The sequence below is a fragment of the Hypanus sabinus genome, chromosome 18, assembly GCF_030144855.1.
Source record: "Hypanus sabinus isolate sHypSab1 chromosome 18, sHypSab1.hap1, whole genome shotgun sequence".
Taxonomy (NCBI): Eukaryota; Metazoa; Chordata; class Chondrichthyes; order Myliobatiformes; family Dasyatidae; genus Hypanus; species Hypanus sabinus.
In genome coordinates, this window is record NC_082723.1 from 12684057 (window position 1) to 12697998 (window position 13942).

General features: G+C 44.5%; 1 protein-coding gene across 1 annotated transcript in view; it reads left to right on the forward strand.

Moving 5' to 3' along the window:
- The first annotated feature begins 4148 nt into the window (after positions 1 to 4148).
- Positions 4149 to 13942, forward strand: part of LOC132407330 (centrosome-associated protein 350-like) — a 171492-nt gene continuing 161698 nt past the window's right edge. Inside the window, exon 1 of the mRNA XM_059993673.1 lies at positions 4149 to 4378. The gene's annotated coding sequence lies outside the window, so the exon portion shown is untranslated. The remainder of the gene's footprint in view (positions 4379 to 13942) is intronic.

The window sequence follows — 13942 nt, forward strand, 5'->3', positions numbered from 1 at the left end:
GATCTAAATTTCCAGCTTCCCATCTACTTCCACACTCTCCTTGAATTCACCTGGCACAATCTGACCATTGTTCTTCTTCCCTTTACATTCTCAGAACTGATGCAGAGTGTCAGCCTAAAACACCAGCCATTCTTTCACCTCCACAGATGCTGCCTGGCTCAGTAAATCCCTCCAGCAGTTTCTTTCTTTCTCCCTCATGCTAGGCTGGGATACTCTGAGTTGGTAAACTGAATTCAAAATTCAAAATTAGTCACAGAAGACAGAGGGTAATGGCAGACTGATTGCAAGTCTGAGAATTTGCAAATCTTTTCTTTTCATCGTACAGTGTACTGATGATTTTGATGAAAACTTAGGTGGTCTGATTGCTAAGTTTGTAGATGATCTCAAATTGATGGAGTTGTGCATAGTGAGGAAGGTTACTAAAGGGTATACAGCAGGGTATAGACGAAGAGGAAATGTAGGTAAAGAAATAGCAGATGTTAGTAGAGGTGTACAAGATGACAAGATCAAAGTGGACAGCCAGAGGCATTTTCCTAGGATGGAAATGGCTAATATGAGGGGAGCATAATTTTAAGAGAATTGGGAGAAAGTATAAGTTTTTTACGCAGAGCATGGTAAGTGCATAGAATGTCCTGACCGAGATAGTGGTGGAGACAGATACGTTTGGAGCATTTAAAAAACTCTCGGTTAGGCACATGGATGATGGGAGAATGGAAGGCTGTGATTGATTTAGAATAGGTTCAAAGTTGGCGCAATGTTGTGGGCCAAAGGATCTGTACTGTGCTGTAGTATTCCATGTTTCTGTATATTTAAATTTGGATAAATGTGATGTGATGTCATACAGTGGGCATTGGGAGCAGACCCAAATGCAAGACATAGACACTGAAGTACCTGGAACAGGACCAGGCATGAGAAGGAAGCAAGGAAAGTGGGGAAGAAAGGATGCTGGACATGACACAGGCCCTGGACAAGACAAGGATTCCGGGCCTGGACTAGGACTTGACTAGGATAGCGGAACCAGGACCTGGAACTGGGAACTAGGAGCCTGGGCTTGTACTCCGAGCCAGAGACTGGACAAGGACCCAGAACCTGGGTCTTGACTCGAGCTCAGACTTCAGAACTAGGCTCGGACGTGACAAGGCTACAGGACGAGGAGATGCAACAGGACTGGATGTGAGACTCCTGGACAGGACAAGGGAACCCCAGCACAGAACAAGGGAATCCCAGCACCGGGATGGGCAAGGTACATGGACAAATGGACAAGATGAGAACACAAAGCCATGGCTTGGACAGAACAAGGTTCTTGGACCTGGCTAGGACTGGATGAGACCCTGAAGCGTTGACTTGGTCGAGGAAGAGACAGGAACACAGAGCCTTGATCGAGGAAGAGACAGGAACATGGAACACAGAGCTGCAAACCCTCCTTGGAAACAGGACATAGGGCCAGGACTCATTACACAGAACACAGAGCCAGGACCCTTCCTTAGGTACAGGACGTAGGGCTGGGACTCATTACACAGAATGCAGAATACAACAAGACGATTCCCAACACAAGGTAGCAGCAGACGGCCAGACCTACCTAGCGAAGGCAAGGACACAGAGACTGTACAAAACAACAAAAGACAGTTCCTTATCTTGCTCCGGTGGTTGAACTTGACAGCGGTGGAGGCAAGGCGAGGCTCCAGGAGGAAGGTGAAGGGAAGGGATACAGACAGGAGATTAGTACAGGAACAACCCCACAGCCAAAGGCTGAATCCTGAAGCTATTTACGAAGCCAGCCCAAATGAGAATCAGCTGCCTCAACGGAAACTGGGGAAAACCGGAAAAACTGGAATAAGGAGCATGGACTGGACCATGAACCGGAATGCGGATTTCACGGACTGGACTATGACATGTAATGTATTTTGGGTAGTCAAATGTTAGAGGAAAGGAAAAAGTAAATGGCGAGACCATTTGGAACATTAAGGGATCTTGAGATTAATGTCCGTGGCTCCCTGAAGATGGCAACACAAGATGGCAGACATATGATAAACAAGGTGTATAGGCATCCTTGTCTTCACTGGTCAGGATGTTGAGTATAACAATTGAAAAATCATGTTACAGCTATGCAAAGCACCACATTTGAAGTACTGTATGCAGCACTCTATAGGAAGGATGTGTAGGCTTTGGAGTGGGTGCAGAAGAGAGTCACCAGAGTGTTTGCTAGACTTAAGTGTATTAGCTATAAGAAGAGTTTGGACAAACTTGGAATCTTCTCTCCAAAGTGTCAGAGTCACTTTTTTCCAAAGTGTTGGGCGACCTGATCGAAGGATTTAGAATGACGAGAGACATAGATAGTGAGTGTGGAAATGCCAAATATTCAAGGTTTCAGTTGAGAGCTGGAAAGTTTAAAGGAGTTTTAGGAGGCAAGTTTTTTTAAAACCTTGGAAGTGCCTGAACTGCAGAGGTGGAGAGAGAAGAACATATGATAGCAACATTTTAGAGCCACCCAGACTGACATGAACATCATCATCATCAGGTGCCGTGCCCAGTTTGAGCTTTGACTGCCATGGCCCACACACTCCTGTTTCAGGTCAAGTGGATCAATTCATTGGTATTCACTTCCAGTTCTCTGGCTGCTGTCTCCATCATCATTTGTCTCTTGCTTTCTTCCCTTCAATCTTTCCCATAATTACCGTGTATTCTAACTCCTCTTTCCTAATCACATGTCCAATGAAGTTACATTGTTTTTTCATGATCTCATATTATTTCTCTTTTTGTGTTTGCTCTGTTCATGACATCCTCATTAGATTATTCATTTCACCCATGATATTCTTTGCATCCTCCTCAAAAACCACATCTCTGCTGCTTCAATTTGTTTCCTCATGTTTCTAGATGTTGTCCAACATTCTGAGCCATATAACATAACTGGATAAACGTAATATTTCAGTACTCTGAGGCGGGTTGTCATGCCTAATTTAGTGTTGGTCAGTATACTCTTCATTCTCATAAAGGTGAATTTTGCCATCCCTATTCTTCTTTTGATGTCCATGTCGCACCTGCCATCTGATGTCACCCAGCTTCCTAAGTAGAAAAAGTTCTGTACTTGTTTTATGTCTCCCCCATTTATTTTCAGCCTGCAGATGGGATTCTCCTTCTTTTTGGATATCACCATACATTCTGCCTTTCTGCAATTGATAGATAGGCCCATTTTTGCACGTTCTTCAACAACTATATCAATTAAGTTTTGTAGTTCTTCCTCCATACTTGCAATTAACACAGTGTCATCCACATATCTGAAATTATTGATGCTTTCACCGCCAACTTTGATTCACAAGATGTCTCTTAAGTTTTGTAATATTGTTTCACTGTACACATTAGATAAAGCAGGGGAGAAAACACACCCTTGTCTAACGCCATGAACAGGCAGGGAATAGAATGATATAGACCATATGCAGACAGATGGGATTAGTTTCTGTTGGTGTCATAGTTGCCCCAGAGATGATGGCCCTAAAGACTTATTCCTCTGCTCTATTGTTCTATGCTCAAGTGAGAACAATGCATCAATCACATCAGAAAATGATGGACAGAGAGAGTGCTGCATCAGTCACAGATGCAGCACACAAATACATCCTGGCAAAGGCCATCCAGGTGGAAGTAGGAATCCTTTGAGGTTGGAAATTCTGCTCAGAGGTGAAAAGACTGTGAGGGATATGGAATTAATCTATTGGCATAAGGGAACAGAATTTAAAACGACAGCTTCAAAACACAATTGCAACGATAAGTGATGGACTGGGAATATTGGAGGAAAAAAAGAATTCGGAGCTTGCTGGATTTATCCTTAGCGTCTCTCATTGCATTTCTGTTCACACGAATCCCGAAGATCTGTATTTATTGAAAAGGTTAACTGGAAATATTTTCATGCATGAGAAAAAAAAGTTAAATTTGACTTCCAGATTCGTGTTTATTTTGTTTTAATTTGGAAGTGTTAAGATTGAAATGATTAGCTTGGCGAACTTATATTTGTCTAGTGGGGAGTAGGAGGAGCAGAATATGTCATCTTAGAAAATACAGAAGCTTGTGTTCGTTATTTGTTGAAGTGAACCAACAAGTACCGTTCCTTGGCTACGTGGGCTTGGTTGAGTTTGCCGCCAGTTGTGGCGCCTCGAGCAAAGAGCAAAGCGGCGAACTGCGTTTCCTCCTGTTGTTTGTCCCGGCAGAGTGCGAGGGGCAGGTGTAGTGACGGGGGCATCGGGCGCGGGCGCAAGAGACGAAGCCTTCACTCATTTATTGCTTGCCCGCTGAACGCAAAGAGGGAGACAAGATTGGATTGGAACCCACCTGAGAGACTTGAAAGCGCATTTCAGATTGTCCTTTTTCATCTTCCTTAAATTAACAGGTGAAAATTATACTTTGTTTTCATAACGCGTTTTTTCAAGATCCTGATGGTTGAAGGGTAATAACTGTTCTGAACCTAGTTGTGTGAGTCCTGAGGCTCCACTACCTTCTTCCTGATGAACAGCGGGCAACCTGTTGGAAGAATATGAACTGAGAGGAATAGATAGGGTAGATAGTCCACAGTGCTTTCATTTTACTGGGAGACAGTCCATATGTTATCTTGAGTTATTTTGATGTTGACTTTCAAGTTTTCGACTTTCCCCGTGAAAAGGTTACCCCACTTTTATTTCATCGCAGATTAAATCAGCAATCGGTTGATGGACACTTATTTAATCATGTTAATGGGACAATATACTACAGGATTTGTTTTACCAAGTGTCTGTTCTAATGCTTACTAAACTAGTTTAAAGTTTGTATTTGTTTTAAAGGAAACGTTGAATGGTGAACGAATGATTTCTGAATGCTTGGGTTCAACTGAGGGAGTTACCCTGAATTTGCGGTGGGTGGAAGATCTTTTTACTCGCTAGCACCAGGTGCTGCCATTTAACGGTTGTGTGCATTTTGTTTTTCTTAAAGTTCTAATTACAGAGGCATAACTTACAATAGAATTCCGAATGTACCTTGCAGTCTCTGTCTATCTGGTCTGCCCACTCAATTGGCTCCAGTAATAGCCGGATCCGCCACTTATATTTAATCATAACTTTGTTTTAGAAGTTCCTTCCAGAGTACAATTCCGCTCTCCCCCCCCCCCAAAAAAAAACAAAAGGTCTGTGTGCTTTTTTTAAAGCAAAAACACCAGGAAAATGAAAGGAGCCAGTGGTCTGTAAATAAAGCTCTGAAGAACCTTGCTGTGATCTTCACCTTTCGCAATCATTTTACCTTAGACGATGAATTGCAGATAGATAGATAGATAGATAGATACTTTATTCATCCCCAAGGGGAAATTCAACATTTTTCCAGTGTCCCATACACTTATTGTAGCAAAACTAATTACATACAGTATTTAACTCAGTATAAATATGATATGCATCTAAAATCACCCTTCCAAAAAGCATTAATAAATAGCTTTTAAAAAGTTCTTAAATAGTTTACTAAAGTGCATTGAGTGGTAACTTAAGCTCAGTCCTAACCCCGGCACTTAACATGTCTTGCCCCTGGTGGTTGAATTGTAGAGCCGAATGGCGTTGGGGAGTAATGATCTCTTCATCCTGTCCAAGGAGCATTGCATTGACAGCAACCTGCCACTCGCTGAAAGTTCAGATTCTTGGCTGGAAATATATCCAATTTTCTGTTTGTGTATTTATGATAATGCCTTGTAAGAGCTCAGTATGGTACTTGATATTAATTTATTCCAATTACTTACTCAAATCCATGCATTGTTACTTCTCAAGTGATCTGTTTACACTCAACTTTTGGTAATATAACAATAACTGATATAGTATCTGGCATTACTTCAGAATGTTATTGATCAGTATTGAATCTGTTACTGCAGTGTGTTGTGTGATTATGGAATTTCTTAACATAAAGTAATACTTTATACAATGTCTTTCATAACTGTTTGGTTGCTATTGCTAAGGAGAAGTGCTTGGGAAGCTGAAAAATGTGACGATAGATAAATCACCTGGACTAGATGGGCTACATCCCAGAGTTCTGAAAGAGATAGCTGAAGAAATTGTGGAGGCATTAGTAACGATATTTCAAGAATATTAACGATATTTCAAGAATAGTAACGATATTTCAAGAAAATTGTAAATGTCACTCTACTCTTTAAGAAGGGAGCCAGGTAGAGAGAGGAAATTACAGGCCAGTTAGCCCGACTCCAGTGACTGGCAAGAAGTTGGAGTCCATTATTAAGGATGAGGTTTTGGGGGACTTGGAGGCAAACGATAAAATAGACTGGAGTTAGCACGGTGCATGGTAGGTCATGTTTAAAAAATCTATTAGAGTTTTTTGAGGAGGTTACCAGGAAAGTGGATGAAGGGAAGGCGGTGGACGTTGTCTACATGGACTTCAGTGAGGCCTTTGACAAGGTCCTCCATGGGAGATTAGTTAGGGAGATTCAGTCACTAGGTGTACATGCTGAGGTAGTAAATTGGATTAGACATTGGCTCAGTGGAAGAAGCCATAGAGTGGTGGTGGAGGATTGCTTCTCTGAGTGGAGGCCTGTGACTAGTGGTGTGCCATGATATGGATCAATGATCTGGATGATAATGTGGTAAGTTGGATCAGCAAATTTGCTGATGATACAAAGATTGGAGGTGTAGTGGACAGTGAGGAAGGTTTTCAAAGCTTGCTGAGGGATTTGGCCCAGCTGGAAAAATGGACTGACAAATGGCAGATTGAGTTTAATACAGACAAATGTGAGGTATTGCACTTTGGAAGGACAAACCAAGGTAGAACATACAAGGTAAATGGTAGGCCACTGAGGAGTGTAGTAGAACAGAGGGATCTGGGAATACTGATACATAATTCCCTAAAAGTGGCATCACAGGTTGATAGGGTCGTAAAGAGAGCTTTTGGCACATTGGCCTTTATAAATCAAAGTATTGAGTATAAGAGTTGGAATGTTATGGTGAGGTTGTATAAGACATTGGTGAGGCCAAATTTGGAGTATTGTGTGCAGTTTTGGTTACCTAATTACAGGAAGGATATTAATAAGGTTGAAAAAGTGCAGAGAAGGTTTACAAGGATGTTGCCAGGACTTGAGAAACTGAGTTACAGAGAAAGGTTGAATAGGTTTGGACTTTATTCCCTGGAACATAGAAGAATGAGGGGAGATTTGATAGAGGTGTATAAAATAGTCAGGTGGAAGAAGGCAGCATACATGAGGTTTAGGAAGCAAGGATCAGATGGGTCTATTGAGGAATATAGGGTAGCAAGAAAGGAGCTTAAGAAGGGGCTGAGAAGAGCAAGAAGGGGGCATGAGAAGGCCTTGGCGAGTAGGGTAAATGAAAACCCCAAGGCATTCTTCAATTATGTGAAGAACAAAAGGATGACAGGAGTGAAGGTAAGACCGATTAGAGATAAAAGTGGGAAGATGTGCCTGGAGGCTGTGGAAGTGAGAGAAGTCCTCAAAGAATACTTCTCTTTGGTATTCATCAATGAGAGGGAACTTGATGACGGTGAGGACAATATGAGTGAGGTTGATGTTCTGGAGCATGTTGATATTAAGGGAGAGGAGGTGTTGGAGTTGTTAAAACACATTAGGACGGATAAGTCCCAGGGGCCTGACAGAATATTCCCCAGGCTGCTCCATGAGGCAAGGGAAGAGATTGCCGAACCTCTGGCTAGGATCTTTATGTCCTCGTTGTCCACAGAAATAGTACCGGAAGATTGGAGGGAGGCGAATGTTGTCCCCTTGTTCAAAAAAGGTAGTAGGGATAGTCCGGGTGATTATAGACCAGTGAGCCTTACGTCTGTGGTGGGAAAGCTGTTGGAAAAGATTCTTAGAGATAGGATCTATGGGCATTTAGAGAATCATGGTCTGATCAGGGACAGTCAGCATGGCTTTGTGAAGGGCAGATCATGCCTAACAAGCCTGATAGAGTTCTCTGAGAAGGTGACCAGGCATATAGATGAGAGTAGTGCAGTGGATGTGATCTACATGGACTTTAGTAAGGCATTTGACAAGGTTCCACATGGTAGGCTTATTCAGAAAGTCAGAAGGCATGGGATCCAGGGAGGTTTGGCCAGGTGGATTCAGAATTGGCTTGCCTGCAGAAGGCAGAGGGTCGTGGTGGAGGGAGTACATTCAGATTGGAGGGTTGTGACTAGTGGTGTCCCACAAGGATCTGTTCTGGGACCTCTACTTCTCGTGATTTTTATTAACGACCTGGATGTGGGGGTAGAAGGGTGGGTTGGCAAGTTTTCAGATGACACAAAGGTTGGTGGTGTCATAGATAGTGTAGAGGATTGTTGAAGATTGCAGAGAGACATTGATAGGATGCAGAAGTGGGCTGAGCAGTGGCAGATGGAGTTCAACCCGGAGAAGTGGGAGGTGGTACACTTTGGAAGGACAAATTCCAAGGCAGAGTACAAAGTAAATGGCAGGATACTTGGTAGTGTGGAGGAGCAGAGGGATCTGGGGGTACATGTCCACAGATCCCTGAAAGTTGCCTCAAAGGTAGATAGGGTAGTTAAGAAAGCTTATGGGGTGTTAGCTTTCATAAGTCGAGGGATAGAGTTGAAGAGATGCGATGTAATGCTGCAGCTCTATAAAACTCTAGTTAGGCCACACTTGGAGTACTGTGTCCAGTCCTGGTCGCCTCAGTATAGGAAGGATGTGGAAGCATTGGAAAGGGTACAGAGGAGATTTACCAGGATGATGCCTGGTTTAGAGAGTATGGATTATGATCGGAGATTAAGGGAGTTAGGGCTTTACTCTTTGGAGAGAAGGAGGATGAGAGGAGACATGATAGAGGTGTACAAGATATTAAGAGGAATAGATAGAGTGGACAGCCAGCACCTCTTCCGCAGGGCACCACTGCTCAGTACAAGAGGACACGGCTTTAAGTTAAGGGGAGGGAAGTTCAAGGGGGTTATTAGAGGAAGGTTTTTCACTCAGAGAGTGGTTGATGCGTGGAATACACTGCCTGAGTCAGTGGTGGAGGCAGATACACTAGTGAAGTTTAAGAGACTACTAGACAGGTATATGGAGGAATTTAAGGTGGGGGGTTATATGGGAGGCAGGGTTTGAGGGTCGGCACAACATTGTGGACTGAAGGGCCTGTAATGTGCTGTAATATTCTATGTTCTATGTTCTAAAATTATGATGGGTATAGATAGAGTGAATGCAAGCAGGCTTTTTCCACTGAGGCTAGGGGAGAAAAAAACCAGAGGACATGGGTTAAGGGTGAAAAGGAAAAAGTTTAAAGGGAACATTAGGGGAAGCTTCTTCACACAGAGAGTGGTGGGAGTGTGGAATGAGCTGCCAGATGAAGTGGTGAACGCAAGCCCACTTTTAACATTTAAGAAAAACTTGGACAGGTATATGGATGAGAGGTGTATGGAGGGATATGGTCTAGGTGCAGGTCAGTGGGACTAGGCAGAAAAAGGGTTCGGCACAGCCAAGAAGGGCCAAAAGGCCTGTTTCTGAGCTATAATGTTCTATGGTTTGCTTTGGGATAAACCTTACCTAACCAATCTGTTGGATTTCTGTTCTATTTACCAAGGGAGTTCTCCTGTGAACCTGACTGCAGTTAACGCACCACCATTGGCCGACTGTAATCAGGCACTTGAGATACTGCATGTTACCGTCACAAGAAACAGTCCACCCTGACGCATTTCCAGTCATAGTTGGGGACTTCAATCAGGCTTGTTTGAAGAAATCTTTTCCCAGTTACCATCAGCATATAATCTGCAGCACACGAGGTTCCAACACACCTGGCCATGCCATGCCCAGACCGCTTTTGGGGAAATCTGATCACTTGAAGGTCCTGCCCCTAACTGTGTACAGGCAGAGGCTAAATAGCAAGACTCCAGAGATAAGGACAACAAGGAGGTGGTCGCAGAAGGCAGAGGAGCAGGTATGGGGTTGCTTTGAGTCGGTGGACTGGGTTCAAGGACTCATCAGGGAATCAGAGCCAATACACATGGTTGTCACAGACTTTATAACCGTCGTAGGTGAGAATGTCCTCATAATATTATTCAGAGGCTTCCCCAACCAGAAGTCCTAGATGAACCATGAGATCTGCTATCTGCTGAGGGATAGATCGGTGGCATTCAGGTCTGGTAAGTTGCGAAAGGTCCAGGTATGATCTCTACAATGCCATCTCTTGGGCAAAGTGGCAATTCTGAACCAATCTTGAATCACTGAAGGATGCTCGATGAAGTCCTGTGGCAGGACTTGAATGCTAATACCTCCAACAAAGTGAAATCAGGTGACAACAGGGCTTTGCTGCCAGATGAGCTCAATGCCTTCTCTGCTCTCAGTGCTCAATTTGAGAGTATGGAGGCACCTTCTCAAGCTCCCACAGTCTGCTGCTGAGGATCCATGACTCTGCCTTCAGAATAGGCAACAGGGCAGCCCTAACAACAGCGAGGGCCAAACTGTCCCGAGCCATCAGAGGGGCAAAGCGTGCACACGCCCAGCTAATCCACAGTCACTTCCAGGACAGCGGCGACACGCGGTGCATGTGGAAGGGCATCCAGGACATCACCAATTACAGGACAACATCACCTGACTGTGCAAGTGATGCCTCCCTCCCAGATGTGCTGAATAATTTTTACGCCCAGTTTGAGGTGGAAAATGATGTGGTGGCGAGGAAGTCCACCCCTCCTACAAATGACCAGGTGCTGTGTCTCACCGTGGCCGATGTGAGAAGAACCCTGTGCAGGGTCAACCCACGGAAGGCTGCTGGATCAGACAACATCCCTGGTAGAGTGCTCAGAGGATGTGCAGACCAGCTGGCAGATGTTCTCACTGACATCTTCAACATCTCTCTGAGCAGCGCCACCATTCCAACGTGCTTCAAAGCCGCCACCATCGCTCCCGTGCCGAAAAAGTCTTCAATGTCCTGCCTCAATGACTACTATCCCGTTGCACTCACATCCATCATCATGAAGTGTTTCGAGAGGCTCGTCATGAGGCATATCAAGACCCTGTTGCCCCCCTCACTGGACCCCCTGCAGCTTGTGTACCGTCCCAACCGCTCAACAGACGACACCATTGCCACCACCCTCCACCTGGCCCTAACCCACCTGGACAAAAAAGACGCATACGCTCGGATGCTGTTCATAGACTTCAGTTCAGCATTCAACACAATCATCCCTCAGAAACTGATTGGAAAGCTGAGCCTACTGGGCCTGAACACCTCCCTCTGCAACTGGATCCTAGACTTCCTGACTGGGAGACCTCAGTCAGTCCAGATCAGAGGCAGCATCTCTAACACCATCAAACTGAGCACGGGGGCTCCCCAGGGCTACGTGCTCAGTCCACTGCTGTTCATTCTGCTGACCCACGACTGTGCTGCAACACACAGCTCGAACCATATCATCAAGTTCACCGATGACACAACAGTGGTGGGTCTCATCAGCAAGAACGACGAGTCAGCTTACAGAGAGGAGGTGCAGCGGCTAACGGACTGGTGCAGAGCCAACAATGTGAACAAAACAAAAGAGATGGTTGTTGACTTCAGCAGGGCACAGAGCGACCACTCCCCACTGAACATCGACGGCTCCTCAGCAGAGATCGTTAAGAGCACCAAATTTCTTGGTTTTCATCTGGCAGAGAATCTCACCTGGTCCCTCAACAACAACTCCATAGCAAAGAAAGCCCAGCAGCATCTCTACTTTCTGCGAAGGCTGAGGAAAGTCCATCTCCCACCCCCCATCCTCATCACATTCTACTGCGGTTGTATTGAGAGCATCCTGAGCAGCTGCATCACTGCCTGGTTCGGAAATTGCACCATCTTGGATCGCAAGACCTTGCAGCGGATAGTGAGGTCAACTGAGAAGATCATCGGGGTCTCTCTTCCTGTCATCATGGACGTTTATACTACACGCTGCATCCGCAAAGCAAACAGCATTATGTAGGACCCCACGCACCCCTCATACAAACTCTTCTCCCTCCTTCCGTCTGGGAAAAGGCACTGGAGCATTCGGGCTCTCACAACCAGACTACGTAACAGTTTCTTCCCCCAAGCTATCAGACTCCTCAATACCCGAAGCCTGGACTGACACCAACTTACTGCCCTATTGTCTTGTTTATTATTTATTGTAATGCCTGCACTGTTTTGTGTACTTTATGCAGTCCTGGGTAGGTCTGTAGTCTAGTGTAGTTGTTTTTTCTCTCTGTGTTGTTTTTTACGTAGTTCAATCTAGTTTTTGTACTGTGTCATGTAACACCATGGTCCTGAAAAATGTTGTCTTATTTTCACTGTGTACTGTACATAGAAGTTATGGTCGAAATGACAATAAAAGTGACTTGACTAGACTTGACTTGACTTGACTTGACCCTGTGATTTCAGCCTCTGTGACTGGCACGAGAACTTCTTTCAGGAGGGTGAACCCACGGAAAGCATCCGGCCCAGACAGGGTTCCTGGTCGAGAACTAAAAACCTGTGCTGATCAACTGACTGGAGTGTTCACTGAGATCTTTAACCTCTCGCTTCAGCAGTCTGAGGTAGCCATGTGCTTCAAGCAGGCTTCAATTATACCTCAGTGCCTCAGAAGAATGTGATAACCTGCCTCAATGATTACTATCCAGTAGCACTTATATCCACAGTGATGAAGTGTTTTGAGAGGTTGGTGATGAAAAATATCAACTCTTGCCTGAAAAGTGACTTGGATCCTTTTCAATTTGCCAATTGGTACATACAACAGGTCCATGGCAGATACCATTTCACTGACTCTTCACTCAATCCTGGAACCGCTGGGTAGCAAAGATGCATACATCAGGGTACTCCTTATAGACTACTGCTCAGCTATCACCTCCTCAAAACTAATCGATAAGCTTCAAGACTTTGGCTTCAGTGCCACCTTGTGCAATTGGGTCCTTGATTTCCTCACTTGAAGACTCCAGTCAGTTCAGATTGGCAACAATGTCTCCTCACCCCCGCTCTACTTGCTTTACACTTTCCACGACTGTATGGCTAAGCACAGCTGCAATACCTTATTTAAGTTTGCTGATGGCACCACTGCTGTAGGCCAAATCAAAGGTGCTGACAATTCAGTATATAGGAGGAAGACTGGAAATCTGGCTGAGCGATGCCACAACAACCTCTCACTCAACGTGAGAGCAAAGAACCTCAAGAGCAGGAAACTGGAAGTCCAGAGGCAGAGAGGGAGTACAACTTTAAATTCCTCGGTGCTATCACTTCAGCGGACCTGTCCTGGCTCTAGCACGTAAGTGCAATTATGAAGAAAGCTCTGCAGTGCCTTTGCTTCATGAGAAGTTTGCAAAGATTTGGCATAGGGACTAAAACTTTGACAGCTCTTTGTAGGTGTGTGGTGGAGAATATATTGACTGGTTACATCACAGCCTGATACGGAAACCCCAATGTCCTTGAATGGAAGATCCTTCAAAAGTAGTAGACACTGACCAACCCATCACTGGTAAAGACCTCTCCACGGCTAAGCATATTTACACAGTGCTGTCACAGGAAAGCAGCATCCATCACCAGGGATCCCCACAACTCAGGTCATGCTTTCTTTTTACTGTTGCCATCAGGAAGAAGGTACAGGAGCCTCAGGGCTCATACCACGATGTTCAGGAACAGTTAATACCCCTCAACCATCAAGCTATTGAACCAGTGGTGATAACTTTACTCAACTTCACTTGCCCCATCACTGAACTCCACACAGTCTCAGGGCTCACTTTCAAGGACTCTTCACCTCATGTTTTCGATATTTATTTATTATTTCATTTTTCTCTTTCTTTTCATTTGTTATCTTTTGCACACTTGCTGTTTGTCTGCCCTCCTGGGTGCAGTCTGTCACTGATTCTATTATGGTTCTTGAATTTCCTGAGTATGCCCACAAGAAAACAAACATTAGGATTGTATATGGTGACATATGTGTACCTCGAAACTAAATTTATTTTGAACTTTCAACTCTGGAATTCTTT